Consider the following 22,491-nt stretch of genomic DNA (forward strand, 5'->3'; position numbering starts at 1 on the left):
GCTGGATGTTATCAGCTAAAACACGACTGTAGCAAAAAGCATCTTCCAGGCTCTTGAAAGTGATGACAGTAAACACATTTTCAGCTACCAGAGATTCAGGATAAATCGAGTTTAGGGTTTCAAAGTTCATTTTCACATCCTGCAGAGTAGATGCATTGCGGGGAGTGGGGAGAAAGTATCATACTAAGCATGCACTCAGCGGCCCATGATATCTTGCATGTTCGTATGCCCAAGAGATGGCAATCAAAGTTCAGATGTTCTATAGACAGTACTGTTTCAAAACCAGTGTCAAGGAAAAGTGAAGGGCGAGGGGAAACTTGTTGCCGTTTGTGATGCTGCTGTATTTGAAAGATTCTGAAGATTTGAGGCTAGATTCTCCGTGGGTACAAATGACCATAACTCCACTGGCTTCAAGGGAGCTATATGCCTGTTTATACCAGCTTACACTTTGGTCAAGCAAATTAGACTGAAGCCAGTACAAATATAACCACACTGTCCAAACTTATGCATCAGACATGATCATTGTAACAATTCTCAGTAGGCTCAAAGAACTGTCTTCCTCAGAGGAGATAAAACTGTTTTTCCCCCCTGCACCTGTATCTTCCAGGAAAGTGAATGCTACATCTTCTCTGAAAGTAGCACAATGGGCATACTCTCCACTCTACTGTTGCTAGAGATGGACCGTCTCCAGGAACTCTAGCAATCACAGTGCATTCATCTCCATCCTCGCCTACCGTTGGCTGTGGCATAGTATCCTAAATATAAATAGACCCCTGTGAAAATTTCAGGGTAGGTCCCAGGTTCAGATAACATCACAAACATCAGCCCCATTTTTGGGAATGTTCTGAAATGGAGACTTTCTGTAAAGGTTTTACGGTGATCTACAGCATACTGTGTCTAAGAATACTTGACATGACTAGTATGAATGAAGTGTCCCCATGCCAAGGTGAAATCCCTTGCCTGCTTATGGCTGCCTCTCATACTGCACTCATTTACATCAGCCTGCTATTGAAATATGCAGCCCTATTATTTATCTTTAATGACTTTCTTATTTTTCATGTTTATTTTACTAAAGGAATCTACTCGGTTTTCGCAGCATGGAACTCAGTTTCTCTGGCAGTCAGGCTGGGGGATTGACATCACAGTTTGCCTCGCTAGAACCTCCTGTCTTATTCTCAGTGAGGCACAGAATATAGATTTCAGACACTTATTTGGTAGCTTTCATAATGCTCTCTACATCTGCCTGACATATCCATGTTATTTCTTGTATGTACTGATGTACCCACAGTTTGAATTAGAACTTAATAAATTATCCATGGGAAGTCTGACTTGTGAAAGCACAGTGTTATAGGGTAGATGACCTGTTCCCAGATGCAATTTCTCTTTGAGAGGCCAACTAAGGGCTTGTCTACATGCCCACTTTTGTCGGTATAATTTGTCGCTCAGGGGTGTGAAAAAACACCCCTCTGAACAATGCATGTTACACCGACAGAAGCACTGGTATGGACAGCACTATGTTGATGGAAGAGCTCTCTCCCATTGGCATACAGTGGCCGGGTGGATGGGGCAAACCCTGTCAAAGGGAGGAAATTGGGTTGGTTTGGCATGATTTGTTCTTGACTAATCCATACTGTCTATTCCTTATAATCTTATTATCCTCTAAGTGCTTACAAATGGATTGTTTAATAACTTGTTCCAGTATCTTTCCAGATTTTGAAGTTAGGCTAATGGGTTTATAATGCCAAAGGTCCGTCTTGTTCCCCTTTTAAAAGATAGGTACTATGTTTGCCCTCTCCAGTCTTCTGGGACCTCAACAATCCTCCAGGAGTTCTCAAAGATAATTGCTTGCACTTCCAAGATTGCTTCAGCTAGTTCCTTAAATACCGTAGGATGAATTTCATCAGTCCCTTATGACTTCAATACATACAAGGCATCTATATATTCTTTAATCTGTTCTTTCCCTGTTTTGCCTTGCATTCCTTCTCCCTTGTTGTTAATATGAATTTTGTGAGTCACTGTTAACCATTTTAGTGAAGACGGAAGCAAAATAAGCATTAACCACCTCCGCCTTCTTGATGTCAAAGTTATTAGCTCTCCTGTCCTGCCAAGTAGAAGACCTATGCTTTCCTTGCTATTTCTTTTGATTCCCATATATTTAAAAGAACCTCTTATTGCCTTTTAAGACTTTTGCTAGGTGTAACTCATTTTGTGCCTTAGCCTTTCTGATTTTGTCCCTATATGCTTGCACTATTCTTTTTGTACTCCTCCTTAGCAAGTTGGTTGGTTCCACTTTTTGTAGGGTTCCTTTTTGAACTTGAAGTAATAAAGTCCCTGATAGAGCCATACTGACCTCTTTCTAGTCTTCCTATCTTTCTTTCACATAGGGATAGTTGACAATAGTAAAAGGCACATCTGACTCCTTGAGAAACTGCCAGCTCTCCTGAAATCCATTTCCCTTAGGTTTTCTTCCCATGAGACCTTACCTACCAGTTCTGAGTTTGTTAAAGAGTCATGTCTAAAATGCCCCCACCCCGCCGCCGCCACTGCCCCCAGTCACTTCCTCCACTTGTGACACAAGTGTTACTCCTATAATACACAGGAGTATTTGTGACACAAATTCACTACAAAAGTATCTAGGCTTTTTGTTTTAGCCACTATATGTGAATTGAGGAGAAAATGTTTATATATTTAAATGGGCCCACTCCTCAAAACACAATGACTTCAGTGGAAGTTAGGGTGCTCATCACTATTGAATCGAGTCCTTTAAGTTTGTCCTTTTTAAGCTTTTATTCATGGAAACATGAATATTCTGTACCTTAAAAAAGACAATTCCTTTTTGTTTCTATAAGTGTTCTCATGCTTCCTCCATTAACTGAATATGCTTCTATAGTCTATTGGTGTTAGTATTTGCTATGAGTCAAATCTAGGTGGTGGAATGATAGCAGTACTAAAGGTGGACAGCACAATGGTTGATTGCTGATTCTTCAATATTGCTCAATTGGTAACTTTATCTGGCAGAAAATTATTTCTGGTCATATGAGATGATTGTAGCAATTCATTTAACTGTATCAGTCTGCAGTAGGGTGACCAGATATCCCGATTTTATAGGGACAGTCCTGATTTTTGGGTCTTTTTTCTTATATAGGCTCTTCTTATCCTCCACCCCGTCCTGATTTTTTCACACTTGCTGTCTGGTCACCCTAGTCTGCAGCCATTATAAAATGTCTCACAGATGAAATATGAATAGTTCTTTTAAAACTGTTGATGTCTTTTAAGAAAAGTAAGCAAAATATTCTAGAACAAGCTGCCTAGGTTTTATCTGGTTCATTCATACGGTATATTGTAAAAATAAACCTATACTGTTAAGGGGAGATAGAACTTTCCCAGAGCTAACTGATTTTTTTTCAACAAGAACTATTATTTTCTCCAATGTGTGGTATGCTGGGGTGGCAGATGTACATAAATTGTTTGGAGGCTTGGCTATATGAGCAACCAAAATTTTATAGACTTCTCTGAAACTTACTGAAATCCCTTGAGTCTGCACAATTTGTGTGCTTTAAGAAACTGTGCAGAAATGTTGCTGATAGGAAGATTTCTAATGCTTCCTTTACAGTCTGGTGATAATTTGGGGTATCTTTGCTTCTCATTTTGGTTGGAATCCAAAAGGGCTGAGACACAAAACATGAAAAAGATAATTTAAAAAATTGTTCCCAAGGGTTTTGAAGCATCAACATTTTCAACCAATTTCAGGTTGATTCTTTTATCCAAATTGCTTCACCACTCCAGTAATCCCTGTGGGGGAGCCATTGCAACCTGACATTTTAGAGCAGCCCTCATGCTGTTCTAAGTTGCACCAGAAGCCAAACTGGATCTTGGTTGCCCCCACAGTTGAGAGGGTGGAAAGGTGGTGGAATAGACAAAACAGGAAATAGAAAGACAGAAAGCAACAGCAATGTAAATGAATCTCATTTACTGACATAACTTAGTGTTGATTCCCTCTCACGTTATATTTCTCTTATTTTTAGGAGTACAACAAAATATCACAACTTATATTGCAGAGCTGTACTGATGCAATAGACATATAAACTATTTAAGCCACTATAATAAAGTTTCCTTTAAGTCAAGATATTCTAGTCTATGGTATATTACTTTGCTTGAGAGCTTAACCATGTATACTTCACTGGCAACTCATTCCTATTACACTAAATAACTTATATAGTATCATGCAAAAATATTTTACAGTAATAGCTGTAGGCTTCCACCACAATCTACTCTATCATTTCAAAATACACCATACCCTAGTTAGACTCCCATCAGTATCAAACAGTCATTATTCTGTCATATAATACTGTACTGGCTATATAATCACATTGCATAATAGTGTGCTAAATTACACTTTCTTAGAAATGCATTAAGCCTCCTCTTATGTGCTCCAGTACAGTGTTCTAACAAGGCTACAAGAATGTCAGTATCTTAGAACTGAATATCCTTTTGAGGGAAACGTAGAGGATATTGCTAAATTGTAGAGGACAGTTTGACTCCCAGACCAACTTAGAGTAAACTCAAGGCAGCTCCAAGTGATGTCTAGCTGCTCGTGAGTCCAAGGGACCATTCTAGGTTCAAGGATCAGTCCGGTATAAGGAGACTTGAATAGAGGAAGTGATACAAAGCAAAATTTCTTCTGCAAATATTTATTGCAACTGTTTGTGTACTGGCTTTCTGCAAATATCTGTGTGACGGGTTCGGTCACAGAGACCCACTTGGGACTGTCACCTGACATACTGGAATTACCTCTGACCCCGTTTTCCCTCTCAGCTTGGGACTCCAGAATCCTACCTTGTTGAGCCAGACACACTAGTCTGCTGCAACACAGACCCAGGTCTGGTCCACACCCCCAAATCTGCAGACTTTAACCAAAAACTGCTCAGCAAGTCACCTATTTCCAGCACCTAGACACCCAGCTCCCAATGGGATCCAAACCCCAAATAAATCCGTTTTACTCTGCATAAAGCTTATACAGGGTAAACTCATAATTTGTCCACTCTCTGTAACACTGATAGTGAGAGATGCACAGCTGTTCGCTCCCCCAGGTATTAATCGCTTACTCTGTTATCTGATAAACAAAAGTGATTTTATTAAGTATAAAAAGTGGGATTTAAGTGATTTCAAGTAATAACAGACAGAACAAAGTAAGTTACTAAGCAAAATAAAACAAAACACACAAGTCTAAGTCTAATGCATTTAAAAAACTGAATACAAGTAAATCTCACCCTCAGACTTGTTCCAATAAGCTTCTTTCAGAGACTAGTCTCCTTCCTAGTCTGGGCCCAATCCTTTCCCCATGTACAGTTCTTGTTAGTTCTAGCTCAGGTGTGAACTAGGGGTTTTCTCATGACTGCAGCCACCTTTCTTCTGTTCCACCCCCTTTTCTGGCTTTGGCACAAGATGGGAATCTTTGGTGTCTCTGGGTCCCCACCCCTCCTTCTAAATGGAAAAGCACCAGGTTAAAGATGGATTCTAATAACAGATGACAAGGTCCTGTGGGACCCCAAGCCTCCATTCTTTCTGGCCTGACTCACATCAACACAGGAAGGCTTACAAGTAAACAGAGCCATTTACAACCAATTGTCCTGGTTAATGAGAGCCATCAAGATTCTAAACCACCATTAATGGCCCACGCTTTGCATAGTTATAATAGGACTTCAGAGTAATACTTCATCCTATTTGTATGAATGTATCATTCTTGTATCTGAAGCTAGAAAAATGAACACACTTATAATCTACTAAGTTTTGTGATGATGCCTAATGAGACCTTTTGCATAAAGCATCTTCCAGTTATATTATATTTACACTCGTAAGCATATTTCTATAAACATATGGAGTGCAACATCACAATCTAACCAGATGCATTTACTGGTTAGCATGTTCACCAAAATGGGGTATTTAAAATTAATTTTGCAGAATATTAGTTGCAAGCCAATTTCAAATTTATCATTGAGTAAATTTATCACCAGAAAGTATAATCTGTCTCCAGTCAACAAGACTCATTTTTGATGTATTCTTATTAAGGCTATGTTTTAGTCATGGGTATTTTTAGTAAAAGTCATGGGCAGTAAACAAAAATTCATGGCCTATGACCTGTCCATGACTTTTACTATGTACTCCTGACTAAACCTTAGGTGGAGGGGTGCCGTGTGTACTTGGCTTGCGGGAGGTGGGGGGCTGGACAGGTTCCCTACCTGGTTCCTGGGGAGTGGCGATCTCCAGCTCCTAACTCCATGTGCTGCCTCTGCTCTGTCCCAAGCCCCTGTTCTGCTGCTCCCATTGGCTGGGAACTGCGGCCAATGGGAGCTGTGGGGGTGGTGCCTGCGGGCGGAAGCAGCACGTGGAGCGAGGAGCTGAGGGAGGGGAGTTCCTGTTGCCCTTCTGAGGAGCCCCCCCTCAGGTAAGCGCTGCCCCATACCCCAATCACAAGCACACATCCAAACTCCTGCTGCTGGGTGGCTCCTGGGACAGCTGCATGGGCCACTGATGAAGTCATGAAGATCACAGAAAGTCACGGAATCTGTGACAAACATGCAGCCTCAATTATTATGTATTACTTGTACTTGAATTATGGTAGCATCCCAAGGTTCCCAGTGAGAGATCAAGGCCCTATTGTGCTAGGTGCTGTATACATGTCATAAAAAGAACAGCCCTCCACACAAAGAGCTCATTAGCTTAGGATATGATGAGACACAGCAGATGGATACAACAGACAAATGGGGGAAGGAACAGGACAGGGGAATGGAGAAATTACCATATTTGGTATGACAAGCAAAAGTCACAGCAGTCCAGCCAGTGTTGAGCTTGAGTTGTCTGTAGGCGTTATGGCAGAGATGAGTTTTAAGGAAGGATTTGAAGGAGGAGCATGTAGTAGCTTTATGGATTTGTGCTGGGTGAATCTCCCTTGCACAACAGGATGGCATGGAGCATGAGGATGATTGAAATAAACCTTGACTAATGGACAGTGAAGGCTGGGATGCTTTATAAAGCAGAGGCATGGGTTGAATAGCAAATACCTGCAAAAATCTGGACCTAACACTACAACTGAAAACTCCTCTTTGACCGAGTTGTACTATAAATTTCCCTTGTGAACATCATGTGAAGGAAACGTGACCTTTTGTTGCTTCAGCTTTGACACTATTTACCATGAAAGGTTGCAATCTCCCTTATGCTTTATCTGATCTGGAATCATATTAAACATCTGGGACAGAGACAGCTTGAGATCAGCTTAGATTCCTAAGGACTTTTTCTGTTTTAATGTTTCATAAAAGTCCTCAAAGGGAAGTCAAATGCTGTGCTTAATCACCAATTCCATCAAGGCCAATGCACCTTGCTTCGATTAGTAAACCTAAAATCTGACACATTATCCTTTCAGCTTTTATAAATAATAGGATAAAATGTCTTGTGCAGATTTGTAACATCCAGATATGACAAGAATTTGAAAACAAATATTTGGAATTTTTCATTATAGATTTTTTTTTTTCTTACTGAGCTATCCCAACATACCCTGCAGGAATCACAGGCCTAGTGTTCCTCTCACTTATACATGTCTAGATACAGAGTAACTCCACTGAAGTCAATTGAATAAACAGTTCTTGATCTGTAGCTTGTTTGCATAGTGGGCATAAGATACTGGAAATTTTTAATCTCGGTTATGCTGAATGGATGCATACTGGTAGATATGTACAGCATTGTAACCTTGGAGCAGAATGTGACCTCTCTTCAACACTGTATGTCTACAGTATTCTGGCTTTCCCCTCATTCTTGGCCAAACCACACACACTGCAGTTCTTACTCGTGGGAGTAGTTTTATTAGTGTCACTGGAAGTGCTTTGTACAAACTCAGCGGGGTCTATGTTTGAGTTGGGACTGTCCATGTGAGTAAGAGCTCCAGGATGCAGTCCCAATGTTTCAGTGGTTGACTTGTAATTGGAACCTCCTTGTTGTGGGAGTGCTGCATTGATTCTCACATGTCTGAACTTGAGGTTTCAACGTGCTGTGTTAGAGAGAATGTCATGCCATCAGAATTGTAAACATCGGAGATAAAAAAAAAAAGCAGTCTTGCAAGTGAGACTAAAATGCTGAACTTATGCATATATCATTGGAAAGATGAATTGTGTGTTAGAAAATCTGGCAAGTCTGTCTCCTTCCCATAAAGAGAAATCCCTCTAGTATTCATCATGGATTTCCACTTTCTTTTAAACATGAATATTTTAACATTTTCCATGTATTGACTTATCTGTGCTCTGGTCTCTAGCAGGAGTTCTCAGTGAAATAACTATGCTCAGGTAACTATCAATAGCTACATAATGTGTGTACATATACATTTACTTTAAATTATCCTTAATTTTTCCTGCCATTCATAATTGTCAAATTCACTTCAGGGATTACTCCATTGACTTCAATGGATTTATGCTAGCACAGAAGCTGAATCTTTCTGTGTGTGCTTGAGATGTCCAGATCTATTAATACCTTTCTACAGTTTATCCACATAGAATATACTTATTTCAATACATGTTATTCTCCCTTTGCACATGCTCTCGTGATTTGGCTCCACTGCACTGAGGCAGCAAAGAACTGCAACTCTTCTTTCAAGTTCCTCACCAGCATAATCATGCCTAATATGATGTATGCAATGTGTTGGGTCAGGGAGGTAAGGTGACAAATACCTTTGCTAAGGGCAAAGAATGATAATTTGGGTACAGGACCTGTGGATTTGTTCATGCCAAGATCTTCAGTCCAGTTGCTAACTGAGCTGATTGGGTCATTGGCAATTGAAACCTAACCATATTACCTTAATCTCATTAAAACACAGACTGATTCTAATGCCTTTTTACTGGCTTTTTCCTTTTGCTGTCATTTGCCCTATGTCTTGATTTGACATTTGGGTACAAGTTCAGACTTCATATTTTTATCCACGGTGTATAGTGAACCATTGAGCACAATCTGCCTTTGCTGTTGTGATTAATGATCTTTATTTATTTATTTATTTATTTTTTACTTTCAGCAGGGGAATGAAAAGGCCAGGAAGCTTTCCATTATGCTGACTGTCAATTTGCAGATTCCTCAATTTTCAGAATAAAAGGATTATAATTCACATGTGTGTCTGAATTAGGATGGCCAGGTGCCCAGTTTTTGACCAGAAACTCCAGTTGAAAAGGGAACCTGACAGTATATGGTCAGATCTACTGACCGGACACCCAAAATTCTGTTACTGCAGATGGCAGAGCACTTGGTCATCACCTATGCCAGCTCCTACTCAGCCGGGACCGCCTTCATAAAAATATGAAGTCTGTGTGGGGTGGCTGTAGCTCCCAGCCCTGGTTCCACAGGCGAGTCCTTCCTGACCCGGGCAGGGGGTTTGGAGGGGAAAAGCAGGGAGTGACAGGGTTGAGGGGAGAGGAGTGGATGGGGGATGAAGACTTGGGGGAAGAGGTGGGGCAGGGTGCGGCCTCAGGAGGAAAAGTAGGGCAGAGGAGGTTCTGGTACTTCTGCTGGAGTGTCTGGTTTTTAAATATTACCAAGTTTGGCAACCCTTGTCTGAATAAATCAAGTCTTGGCATTGATCAATAAGGATGTATTTGTGATCTTTCCCAGACCATCTCCTCCATCTTACCTTGTGAGCTGAAGACCAAGAAATATACTTAGGCAATGGAGCATGTAACTATGCTCCTTGTTTCTGGAAATCCCTGCCACAATTTATACGAAAGTCAAGACCATATCCTGTAGCAATGCAGGGAAATCTCTTGTTAAAGTTAATGGGAATTACAAGCATTTTGATTGAGTAGGATGTGGATCACTGGGACGAATTATGAAAAATTTTAAAATGCCTATTAAGACACATTTGTTTAGCTTTTGATTAAATGTGTCTGAAGTCTTGATAAATATTTCCTGCAAAGCTCATCTGGAAGGCCTTAATTCCAAAATGGACTATCAAATGTATACATTTATTGATTTATTTTGCATTAAACCTTAGCATTAGTGTGTATTGTGTAACCCCATCTGTATACCTCAGAAAATGTTGACTACATCTGAGGATACTTCTCCTATGGCAGGTGTCACCAGGTGGTACTATTCATCATAATCTAAATTTCACATGTGAGCAAATTTTCAATCTTGGGAAGACCTGCTGTGTGTTAGCTTTTGGTATGCAAGGCTCTGGGTGAGAGGCAGCGCTCCTTGGAGAGGGAGCTGTGTGAATAGCAGGAGGATCTGCTCTCTAGGTTAGTCTCTGATTACAGGCAAATTCTGAAGCCAGGTTATTCGCTGGTGTACTGTGTTAGGCTAAGGTTCCTGAAAGAAGAGAGTACCTGCATGCTGTTTGATCATCTCTGTTCTAAAGCTGGTGTATCTGTGTAAATAAAACAAGTTATGCTTAGAATGTACTCAGACTCCAACGGGAAGCCAAACTGCAAAACCCCAGACATCTGCTAATGCTCAGCAGATACTGCACAGAAGGGCTAGAATGGCGGAAAAGGGCTCTAAATATCCCAGTTCTGACTCTGGAAGGATTCCTCCTGTGCAGCCACTGTGGAAGACCGCAGTAAGGCTGTCTTCTAAGGATACCCTTGTAAGCCCTGTCATAGAAGGTGTGCCAGACTGAGGTTGCGTCACATAGTACTGCAGAGATTCTGGGGAGTTTTGGAACCCACAACTCCAGGTGATGCTGTAATTTAGACAGGTCCCAAGGGCTATCTAAGTTGCACTGAATGCCTCTGCAGCCCCTGAAGCAGCCTAGGATTGGGAGGGACAAATGTGATTTAGCAATTCCTCCCCTAGGTTGATAGTTCTGTGCTGCACCTCAAGGAAGTTCAACACAGATTCTCGCCCATAGGATTTGCATAAACTAACATAACAGTGCTATATAAATGTATTATTCAGTGTACACAAATCTCTTGCACAGTTTGTTATATTGGCAACACATACTTTAGTTCTGCACTAGCGAGCCCTGTGCTTTATTTTCTAGTCATCTCATAGCATCCATATTTTCACTTATTTGTAAATAGATATTTGGAAAGCCAACTTTTAACAATAGAAGCGCAGCTTGCTTTTAGACAGCACATCTGTAACACTGACCCCTGTTGTGCCAGGCGTTTATTCAGATGATAACCCCCTCCTGGCTCTGGCGTTCAAAGCTTCAGATGGTGAGATCTGAAATTTCTCTTAACTAATTCAGTCAGATGTGAGTTTGGTATTGCAGGAATTGATTGCTCATTGCGCTTCTGAACACGTGGAGAAGCAAAATATTTATGGGATGGTTGGTATTTACAGTTGTAATCTCTGGAGTGACTGAACTGCTGCAATGAGACGTGAAGATGTGTTATCGTGTAAAATACAAAGGCTGCTTTATTACTGGAAGTCCTGTTGTGCTAGTTGTTCTGAGGGAAGTTGTTCCTCCTGATGCAGCAGCTCTCGCATAAGTTTGATATCTCTTGAATAAACCTATTGTGTGTTCCCCAAGGAGCTTAGGAGAAGCTCCAAGAATGTGTCAGAAACAGTCTACTGTTTACTTTCCATCACTTCTCAATGGCAGACTCGTTAGACCAGATTAATATTATACATGGTACGTTTTTTCCCTCTGCACTAAATTTACATGAATCCAATTTCAAGAAGCCTTATGAGAGCAAGAGGCAGACTCAGAAGACAGACCTCCAGAGATGAGGAATAGAGACTGCACTGTTGATGTCTGGATTAGAAGGAAGCTGCCCGGCTCATATAGGGCTCGATCCTGCACCACTGAAGTCAATAAGAGTTTTGCAACTGATTTCCATGAGAGCAGGAGTTAAGGCAATATTGCACATTAGTTCCATGCCACACAACTCTTGTTATGCCATTGCTGGAATATTACTCGAGACACTTCTAACCACAGCAAACATGATGTGCCAGGCACTCAGTTGGGAGCTACCTTCACTGAAACCTGAGAGTGATATACCTGTGCACTCTCCATCTGGCCCCTTATCTGTCTTAAAGTTCCACAAACCACAATGTCAACTTGAAGTTATGTCAGGGCTCACCTGTGAAACTAGCAATTTGGTTGGGTGTATGTTCTCCCCTATGGAACTGAACACAAGATTTGATTGGTCTGTGGAGGATTTTTTTATACATAGGATTTTAAAAATGTAGCTGACAAATTTGTCATCTTCCCCCGACCCCAAGATATCATATGTTCTATCAAGTAATATGTAGGTACCATCATTATATGAAACAACTACACAACTGACAGAGTGGATAAACGTCTGAGATCGTCTTCAGCATTCACCAAGCATAACAGTAATTCATTACAAGTATATGACTCTTGACTGTGCATGTTTGCATACCCATGTAAGCCCATGTGTTTTATGGTTATTTAAACAGAGTCAGAATCAGAGGGCTTGATTTCTCTTCTGCATACTATGATTTTACTCAATTGTCATTCCACTGAATTTATTGGAGCTATGGCCTATTTATAGAGGGGTTAAGTGAGAAAAGGATCAAACTAAAACTGTTGCAGGGTAAGGCCATTGTGTTTGTCAGAGCTTTTGTGTGCACACACTCAGGCCCTGATTTGCATAGATGCTGAGCACTCTCAACTCCCATTGAAATCAGCTGGGGTTCTGGGCTTCCAGCAGCTCTGAAAATCAGGCTCTTAACTTTGGAACAAATTCTAATTGGTTCAACAAGATCAGGGTGTGAAAGTTATTAACTAATTTAAATGGGATGCTTTCATTCATTCCATAGCACATCTATCAGATTGAATTGTGAGAGGATAATCATAGTTGCCTCTGTTCTTTGGCTGATAGACCAACTTTCTAACTGATCCTGCAGTCACCCAGATGAAATTCAATAATGACAAGTGCAAAGTATTTCATGTAAGAAGGAAAACTCAAATGCACCATTACAAAACGGAGAATAATTAACTCGGTGGTGGTGGTGGTAGTAGTACTCCTGAAAGGGATCTGGAGGTTATAGCTGATCACAGATTGAATGTGTCAACAATGTGATGCAGTTGGAAAACAAATGAACCAAAAAAAAACCCAACTACCACTAATCTCATTGTAGGGTGTACACAACAATGCTGTTAATGTAATACAAGAGGTAATTGTCCCATTTCACTCAGCACTGGTGAGGCCTCACCTGGAGTAATGTGCCCAATTCTGGGTGCCACACTTAAGGAAAAATGTGGGTAAATAGGAGAGAGTCCAGAAACCAACAAAAATAAGTTTTAGAAATCCTGACCTGTGAGGAAAGGCATGTGTAGTGCTGAGAAAATAAGACTGAGGTGGAGGGTTACCTGAAAAGTGTTCAGATGTGTTGAAGGAAGATTTTGATCAATTGTTCTCCATGTCCACTGGAGGTAGTCCAAAAAATAATGGGCTTAATCTACAGCAAGGGAGATCTAGGTTAGATATTAGGAAAAACTTTCTAAGTATAAGGGTAATTTTAAGCACTGGAACAGGCTTCCTTGTGGAATCCCCATCATTGGAGGTTTTTAAGAATAGGTTGAACATCTGCCATGGATGCCTGTGTTTATTTGGTCCTGCCTCAGTGCAGGAGGCTGGACTTGATGACTCTCTAGGTCCCTTTCAGCCCTACGATGCTTTCTATAAAGTTTATTTGAAAGGATTCACTGTAAGGAAGGTGGCAGCCAGCCTGTGCTGACACATGTTACGGTAACATGAGAGCCAGTTTGCTCAGGTGAGGAACACTCTACATTTTTCACAGAAGTGAGATAATTTTCTTTGCATAATTAGAGTGTGACTAAGTTGGCTGGTAGGAATAGGTAGGTAAACAAAAGTTCATGTGGATCCTACTTGTAAGAACTGATTTTGTATTTGAACAGTGTGCTCAGGCTTTAGTGCATGGGGGGGAAAGCCGCATGCTTGGCTGCTGTGTTCAGTCATCATAATCACCTGATCCTTCCGTTTTGGCACTGCAACCCATTCTCAGTCGTAGACCAACTGAAAGTAGGTATCTTTCGATCAAGTTAACTGTGGTGGCTTGTTGATAGTCTCAGAGGAAAATCAACTTGTCAGTAATGACCGTTCTGGAATATTGGCTTCTCCAGGTATGTTTTGGGAGCAGGCTGAAAATAAGATGGGAATTGAAAACATGTTTCTGAGAAACAGCAAAGGATGCTAATGTGTTCCTGTTAGAACTGGAAAATGTGGACCATGTCCTGGATGCATGTGTCAAGCAAAAAAGAGGCTGGCCTCTCAGGGCCAGATTCGTTGTCTCATTCTGAATAGTCCAATTTGAACTGAGTGGAATACATTGAAGTACTTGGCATGAATCAAGGTTGAGGTGGGGGAGAAGGGGGAAATATTGTCCCAAATGTTTAAAAGGAACCTTGACAAAGTTTATGAAAAGAGTAGGAAAGATGTGAAGTCTCTGTTACTGGACAGCATGTAATAAACACAACCATTATCTCCTTTGCAGCTCTGCGACTTGCTAAAAGAGGGAGGCTGGATCTTGTCAGTATTAGTAGGCGAAGCTATAAATCTCACAGGTTTTTCTAAGTGCCTACCCTCCTTTCAGCACTATATAAATGATGATTATGAATAAGATTTGTCTTCTGGCTGTCACCAGAGTTGCTCAAGTTACTCTAAAATTAGCGAAAGACACCAAGCTTTGCTTTTTCATTAGAGTAGTGTCAGTTCGTTGTTGTGCTCAGCTTCCTTTTTAAAAACATAAACCTCAGTTGTAATAGATGAGTCTCATCTACTCTTCTTTTCTCTCCCCCTCCCCCACCCCCACCAACAGGAGCTCTGCTGTGTTGCCTTTTTACACATCCAAAATCATTTTACTCTGGCTTTTTCTCCCTTCTTCCAGACTGAGACTATTAGCAATTTGAAGTGTGTGTGTGTGTGTGTGTGTGTGGCTTTTAAAACCAAAGTATTATGTAGCGAGACACCCACCTAACTATTTGCTACCTAGGTTAGGTGTTGGGGTTTTTTTTATTATTGGAAATGACACAGCACTGTTTGTCTAAATACCTCCTCTTTACCTACAGGACCTGCAGTCATCCTGTGTTGTAGATATATAAATAAAATGTGCTTCAGATGTCTGTCTGAGGTGGTTGAGAAAGTATGAGACTATTCTCTCTCCCAGGATTTATAGAAAAAATAGTGCTTCAAAAGGTACTTACTCCACTAACAGTCTGCTTAGAAATGGAAAATAAAGCAAGTTTGATAACTTTTTTTTTTCTTTTTGCATGAATATTTTTGAGATCTGTCATCCTGATGATTTGGTGTAGCTAATTGTTTGACAGCAGATGTACTCCCTTTGCAGTAATCTTGGCATTACAACCACCTCCCTGCTCTGATTTTCAAAGCAGTTCCAGAGATGATCCAATTTAATATTTTAGTACTATGGGTTTAGCTACTGAACACCTTGCTATCCACCTAGGGAGGAGTTTGCCCCTTTTCTTTTTTTCTCTCTTACCCTAGTCCCAAATGAAGAATGTTTGTGTTGGGGAAGGATACTTAAAGGGAAGGAAATGTAGGATTTTCTCAAGAGACAAGTTCTTAGCACAAAATATACAGGGTCTGATTCTCCACTGCCTTGTGCATTGCAAAGTTTTGTGGGTTTTTTTGGTTTGTTTGTTTTTTTAACCTATCCAAGCTGGAATTCTGCACCTTCTCTCACTGGCAGCAGCAGCACCTGTTCATATGAAGACTCTCTCCTTGGCCTCCCCCAAGCACATGGATGGGTCCATGCAGGATGCCAAGCTGGAAGAGCCAGTAGAAGCACAGAAAATACTCCAATTGCTGCTGCGAGATGGCATGTGTGGATGAAGCACAGAAAAGAGAGGGACTGACTGTGTTTCTGGTCAGAGAGTCACAGAAGTAGTGCCATGGATTCTTGTAGCTTCGCAGCCTCTGCTTTTTTTCCCTTTAGGTTGTTCACAGTTCTGTCCTAGTCCAGTGAAGGAAGGGAGAGGATGTGTCTCCAGAGTGGCTTTTAAAGCCTACAGACACTTTGAGTTATTTTATTCTTTTCACATTTTCTTTAAGAGGGTGGGAATGTAGAACGCAAAGTGCCAAAGGCTTAGTGGAGTCTGCTAGGTTAGCTTTAATCAAACCCCGTTCCGGCTCCTACCTCTGCCATGGACTTCCTTTGTGAGTGGCCACGGGTAAATCCACTAATCTCTCTCTCTCTCTCCTCCTCCCCCTGCTCAGTCAATGGGATTATTCATGTGCTTAAATCTTTGCAGGCCTGAAGCCTTAGACGTTAAATCTCAAGGTCAGGGACTGTACCTTACTATGGGTTTGTACAACAACTAGCGCCATGGGGACCTGATCTTAACTGAGGCCTCAAGGCCCCGCCATCACATTACTAAATATACTCCTATATGTCACCAAGGTTCAGGTTTGACACTAACAATCAGCTGCCAAGCTAAATTTTGGTCCCTTACTAATGTTCTTTCATAATTTCCCCAGCCTGTAATAAACAATTCTTAGTTAATATCTTTTTAGGCTTTAGCTAAAACTCTGCATTGACAATTTTTAGCTTTTTTCGGGGGCGGGGGGTGGAATGCCAGTATATAAAAGGGCTGTAATCTTTTTATGACCATCTGTACAAATGTTTTGTTACTTTTAATTGCTACTTCCATGAAAGGTTTGGGTGTCTATTAATTCTCTACCGTACGGAGCAATTATCGTTACATCCTGATATGTACTTGGTGGATTTTTGTTACTTTTAAAGTAAAAGCAAAGTTTGTTTGTTTGTTTTTCTGAGAGGGACAAAATGTACCTTTGGCTAACTAATGCAAATGAGCAAAGTCATGCTCCATTTGGCTGATGGTGATAGTTTTAGTAGTAGTGGAATATTTGTTCCCTGAAAGGAGAACAACTTGAAAATTCTGTCTAAAGTTCCTGTGGTGGAGTTATCAGTTGGAGGGGTGGTAATTTTATGTAACTGGTAGATTAACTAGCTTCTTCTCTGCACTCGCCTTGCAGAGGAAACTAAGACAAAAGGGAAGAAAAATATGGGAAGAGAGGAAGGAGGATCTTCTTCTTTTTTGTTGGTCAGCAACTACTATGAGGAGAGAGAGAGCATTTTACACTGGCATCATCCATTATGTTCCCCTAGCCGTAACAGTTTGCTTAAGATTTTGTAGCCTGAAGTGCATAAGGGTTGTTTCCCTCTTCTTGCTAAAACTCACTGAAATGGAAAGAGCCTGGGACAGATTCTGTGCTGCATTTCCCAGGATGCACTGCTCAGAAGGCATAGCCTCAAAGAGGAATAGGCAAAGCTTTTGCAGCCTCCACTCCAAGGTTATGCCTCCTGTGAGGTGCAACAGAGAATCTGGCAAGGGGTCTCCCTCTTGGATTCTGGGCCTCTTCCAGGGCCATAATGGTCCCCCGCCTCAATCAGGCCAACACTGGGACTGCACTAACTTAATGCAGCTTCTTCAGGGTTGATATTAGGTTGCATTTCAGTCCCCATATAACTGGATCACAGGGCATTATCCCTGTGCTGCCTCTGCACTAGGGAAGTTCCCCAGGGGTTTGTTCCTCCCTCTTTTCCAGAGTAGCATAAAGGGGCCATAGTGAGGACCAAAATCTGTTCCCCCATAATAGAGGGGCACGCAGTCAGCGACAAAGCAGTAGTGTCTCATTTTTCTGAAGAGAAATTTAAAATAGGGCTAACTGGTAGCATTTTGCTTACTACCCAGTGACATGGTAATGTTGTTGGAGGTATAGTGTAACAATCTGAATTGAACTGCTGTCCAATTTCGTGTTTCACTTCTTGTTTATGCTTGTTACAAATGGGGAGATTCCCGGATTTATAGCTATCCTTATATTGTCTTTGAGTAGCTTTCCCTAAATAATTGCATTTTGAAATGTGGAGATGATTTTTCCCCCTCTATAAATACATTAAAGGAACCATCTTAGTTTGAATCATTGCATTTCATATACAAGATTAAACCCAGGCCTGAGTCTAAATGTGCATGACTGCAGAAAGCTGTCAGCTTCTGAAAAAGAGCACTACTTCATTGACTAAACTCAGTGCTAACCTGCAAGGTATGGATACTGCACCAGGCTTGGGGTGCTCCTCATTGATATTGTAAGTTTTCAGGTTAAAATCTGAATTTACTACTTTGAGCATTGAGGTTTTGTAATCCATGCAGAGATCCACACCAAATATAATGTACAGAACTCTGGAGACTTACCCAGACTAGAAGAGAAAAATAACTGAACAAATAAGTCAGGTCAATCGACATAAATCTCTTCAGTAAGAACCTAGCAACTTTCTTGGTTTCATTAGTGACACCCCCTCCCATTGGCACTCCAGCCTGAATAGGTTCTCTGTCAGCTGATGGACCGGTGGGGGTGGGAGGGGAAAATATGATGACTAATGAGGGGCAAATGAGTGTGTAAAGTTTACCAAATTTTCTGAGCTGTGGGAGTAGATTTTTTTTTGTAAGTACAGCTTTCCTCAAATGTGATACAAAAAGACAACACTGGACCATGGATTTTTTATGTCTCTTGCAAACCTAAAATTGGAAATTTTACTTATGAATATAAAATATTCATTCTGAAACTTTTAAAGAGAGACGTCTATGGCATACGCAATGGCAGGATAGCCAGATTGGCTTGAATAAGTCAAGTGTCCCTGGAAAAGGAAACCTTTGGTAATAACCAAACTTTTTTGTTTTTGTTTTTTAGAGGTTTAAAAAAGTTTAATCAAGTTCTCATCATCTACTATTTTTTTTCAGTTTTGCACAAGCCTCTGTATTATATGAAGCAGAATGGCTGGGTCCACAGGGGAATTTTTTGCCCAAATGTGTCCCACTGTTGCTAACGTAGATGCAACTCCAGCACTAACATCATGAGTGCTAGTGCAGAGAAGGTCCCTGATCGTTTTTAACATCTGGTCAACTCACCCTGCTCCATGTAGATTTAGTGACAGTGGTAAAATCCTGGTGGATATTAGTGCTCTTGGCATTGCTACTGCCCCAGTAAATGTTTGCTGCAATAGGAAACTCTAGTGTGTGAAACTTGTCTTGTTTGTTAGATTCAGAATTCAGACCAGGTTCAATGTACAGCTGGTGAATCTGTTTGCAGTTTGGAGAGAATCAGGGCTAGCGTATATTTTGCACCATCACTAAATACTTCTGTAGCAAAAACCCACATAAAACTTTCCAGTAGCTTTTAAGATAATATAGCCCCACTAGCCCCCCTACTCCCGTGAAAAAATTGCATCCACAATTTTAAATGGACAGATAAACATAGACCAGGCTTATCTAACTAATTTCTTGTCTTAGGATGTCAGTAATGCATAGTGCTTTGAGCAAGGGGTGACCGTTAGCATGAGACCTGGGCAAAAATCTCAAGTGTAGCATTATCTCTCATGCCTGGGATGCCATTAGGGTTTTTTTGTGGGGTATGTAATATGTGATTTGAAATTACTATTGATTATCTTTCTTTCCAACACACCCTGGCCTTTGTACAAGGGTATGTGCTAATAGTAAAAGGAAAGGAAAATATGAGGAATTAAGGAGAAGACTCTGTCACAATTCTGTCCCTGCTTTCCGCTTTTCCCTGGGGGAAACCAGCTCTGCCAACCCTTACCCTAGCCCTGGTTATTTCCCATTTGTACTGACTCAGCTGTTGCACTCAAAGTTCCTGCCTGTCTGCATGGGAAGTGGAGTAGCCGTCCAGAAGTGGCGTCTCTCTCTCCTTCCCTCATGCTTTTCTACCCAAAATATAGGTTAGAAGTGCTTGGGAATAAGAGGACTTGTGCACAACAAGAGTCGCTTTCTGTCCCACCGTGAGTAGTCCCACTTAAACCAATGAGGTTCCTCATGGAATGAGGTATTACTCAGTGTAGGTGTACATCAGCCCAGTCCTAAAATAATAAAAGCAATAGTTATTGACAAGAATGTCTTCAGATGAGAGAAGGTGGGGATAACAATGTATTTACAGGTACCAATTGTAACTAGCCAAGTGCAAACTAATGCAAACTCACTTGACCATTGGCCTAAACCTTGAGACAAAGCCATCTATTGAAATTCAACAAGATAACGTACACAGCCTTTAACTTTCCATTTGCATGTGTCTGTGATCAGATGCTCAATGACTGTGAGTCAAGTTGCATTTGTGCAATTTTTGACCTCACAGAAATGTTCAGGGAAGGCCGTTCTTGTGTAATGCCCAGCCTGCTTGCTCAGACGCAGAAGGCAGAGAAACGTTTGGGTGCTTCTTTCAAACAGACCTTCAGGGTTTGAGATTCCAGTCTTCTCTAGTCTGTGGAACTAGGAGGACACCAGGCCTGTTCGCTGTAGGGGCAAATTCTCTGGAACACCCCCTTCAGAATGACTCTCCAGAGTGTTAAGAAGCTCTTGAAAAAGTCTTTTGCTCTGTTATTTATCGGATACACTTCTGAACATTGTTTCGAGGGGAGCCTTTATTCCACAGCCTCGTGTTTGTTATATTTGCACAGCTCTGATCTCTACACCTTTATAACTGTGGTGATATAAATTCACGCTCCCTGTTCATCAATAATTTGAGCGTGTTGAAATCTTTTTGTATACTATTCATTCATACTTAGACACTTTATGATTGATTCCTGAATACAACATGATGTGAATCCAGAGATATAGCACTTTTCCTATGAAATAGACATAGATTTTTCTCCTTGGCTGGTTATTAGTCTGCGCTCTGTGGTCACTTTTGCATCATTAATGTGTATCTCCATCTCTACTGAATGTGAAAAGTCCAATAATTACTGAGTGTGCTTCCAAAGTTTAGCCAGTTAAGGCTTAATTGACTACCATCTAATATTTCATACACCCACTCTTAATGCTGCCGCTGAGATTTTTATACCCCTTGAATGTCCATTTTTCCCTTCCTAATAGTAATCTGGAAATAGAGAAAATTATTGCCAGGCCTAGGGTACTCTTTTTTTTCCCTCTTGCTTCATTTGATCATTCCAAGTAAATAACATTCTCTCTTTTATGTGATATGTCATCTTGGATTGCTTCTTTGAGCCCTGGGATCCTTTTAAAGCAGGGGTCCTCAAAATGTGGGTCAGGACCCCAAAGTGAGTCATGAACCCATTTTAATGGGGTCACCAAGGCTGGTGGTGGCCTGGGCCCCAGCAAGTCTGAAGCCCAAGGCCCACCGCCCAGGGAAGAAGCCCGAACCCAAGCCCCCAGACTCTACATGAGACTCTATCCAGAACCTTAAAAAGGTATTTGGGAATCTTGTGTTATCAGGCTTATTTCAAGAGATTCCTAATGGCATGAAAATTAAACTTTACCAATTAGTTAACAAAAATTTTTTTTACAATGTGTGAACATTCTTGAGGAAGCAGAGACTCTCACACCTGAGTTAAATGCTTTTATTTAACTACATAAGCAACATCAATTAAATTGGATTTGGTATAGCTGAGAACCCCTAACGAGGGCTGGTTGAGAATTTTTCAATGAAATTTGCCAAAACAGACACTTTTTAGAGGAACATTTGAGCTTTGACTACATTTTCATGAGGAGTTTCTCAGGTCCAGGGAGGAATTTCTGAGCAATGAGACACCCTGGAATAGCCAATAGCCTGACGGGTCAGAGCAGTCAGCCTGGGATGTGAACAGGAACTTGAACCTGGGTCGCCTATATCCCAAGCTGAGTTCCCTGACCACCAGGCTGTAGAGGCATTCTCTTGCTTTTTGTGAAAAACTGAAAGCTCTCTTGTCCTGAAGCAGAATGGGACCTTTTGGGAAATCTTGAAATATTTAGTGGGATGGAGAAATGAATTATTGCCTAGCTGTACCACTAACCCTTGCCTGTGTCCTTGTCTCTCTCTAGCCTACTTCCTGTTACATACCTGTAGGGTCCACAAGATGGTGCTATACCACACAGAACTGCTAATGCTTGATTGGAGGTAGTGATGGTGATATTTGGGGAGGTGGGCGTGAATCAGTTCTCTCTCCCATAGTAACTGCATCCTTGTAAAAATTAAGATTGATGGGCTATTTACAGCTGTGCTACCTCAGTGTAAATCTGAAGTAACACCTTTGGCTTTCCACTGACCCTGCCAGCTCTGAGACTCAGAGATGGAAGAGTGACTGCATAACTAAAGTCAACTGAGTTACAGTAAATTTATACCAGTATAATTGAGAACAGAATTTGACCCAATATCTCACAGTAAGTTGACTTCTCATCGCTACTTTCTTCTAATCTCCTACACTTGAAACAATATTGGATCCAGTTATTAAATAACTTTTCATTCAAATGTTGTTACCTGTTTGAGTCATATCATATCAAATTGTCCTAAAAAATGCTCATGAGGGATCACATTAGATTACAGATCAATCCTAATCAAAGGGAATAAAGAGATGCATCACTGTTCCAATAAACGTATATTGCACAGTGTAAATGTTCTCTCTGAACTCTTTTGCCTAAATAAATCAGAGACAAAGATGCAAAACAAAGCATTTTGTTACCATTTTAAGATAGATGAAATT

The 22,491-nt window shown here is 41.0% G+C and overlaps 1 protein-coding gene across 2 annotated transcripts in view; it reads left to right on the forward strand.

Annotated features, from left to right (window-relative positions):
• Positions 1 to 22,491, forward strand: part of TOM1L1 (target of myb1 like 1 membrane trafficking protein) — a 572,142-nt gene that overhangs the window by 25,374 nt on the left and 524,277 nt on the right. The window lies entirely within an intron of this gene.

Source organism: Mauremys reevesii, linkage group 15, assembly GCF_016161935.1.
Source record: "Mauremys reevesii isolate NIE-2019 linkage group 15, ASM1616193v1, whole genome shotgun sequence".
NCBI classification, from domain to species: Eukaryota; Metazoa; Chordata; order Testudines; family Geoemydidae; genus Mauremys; species Mauremys reevesii.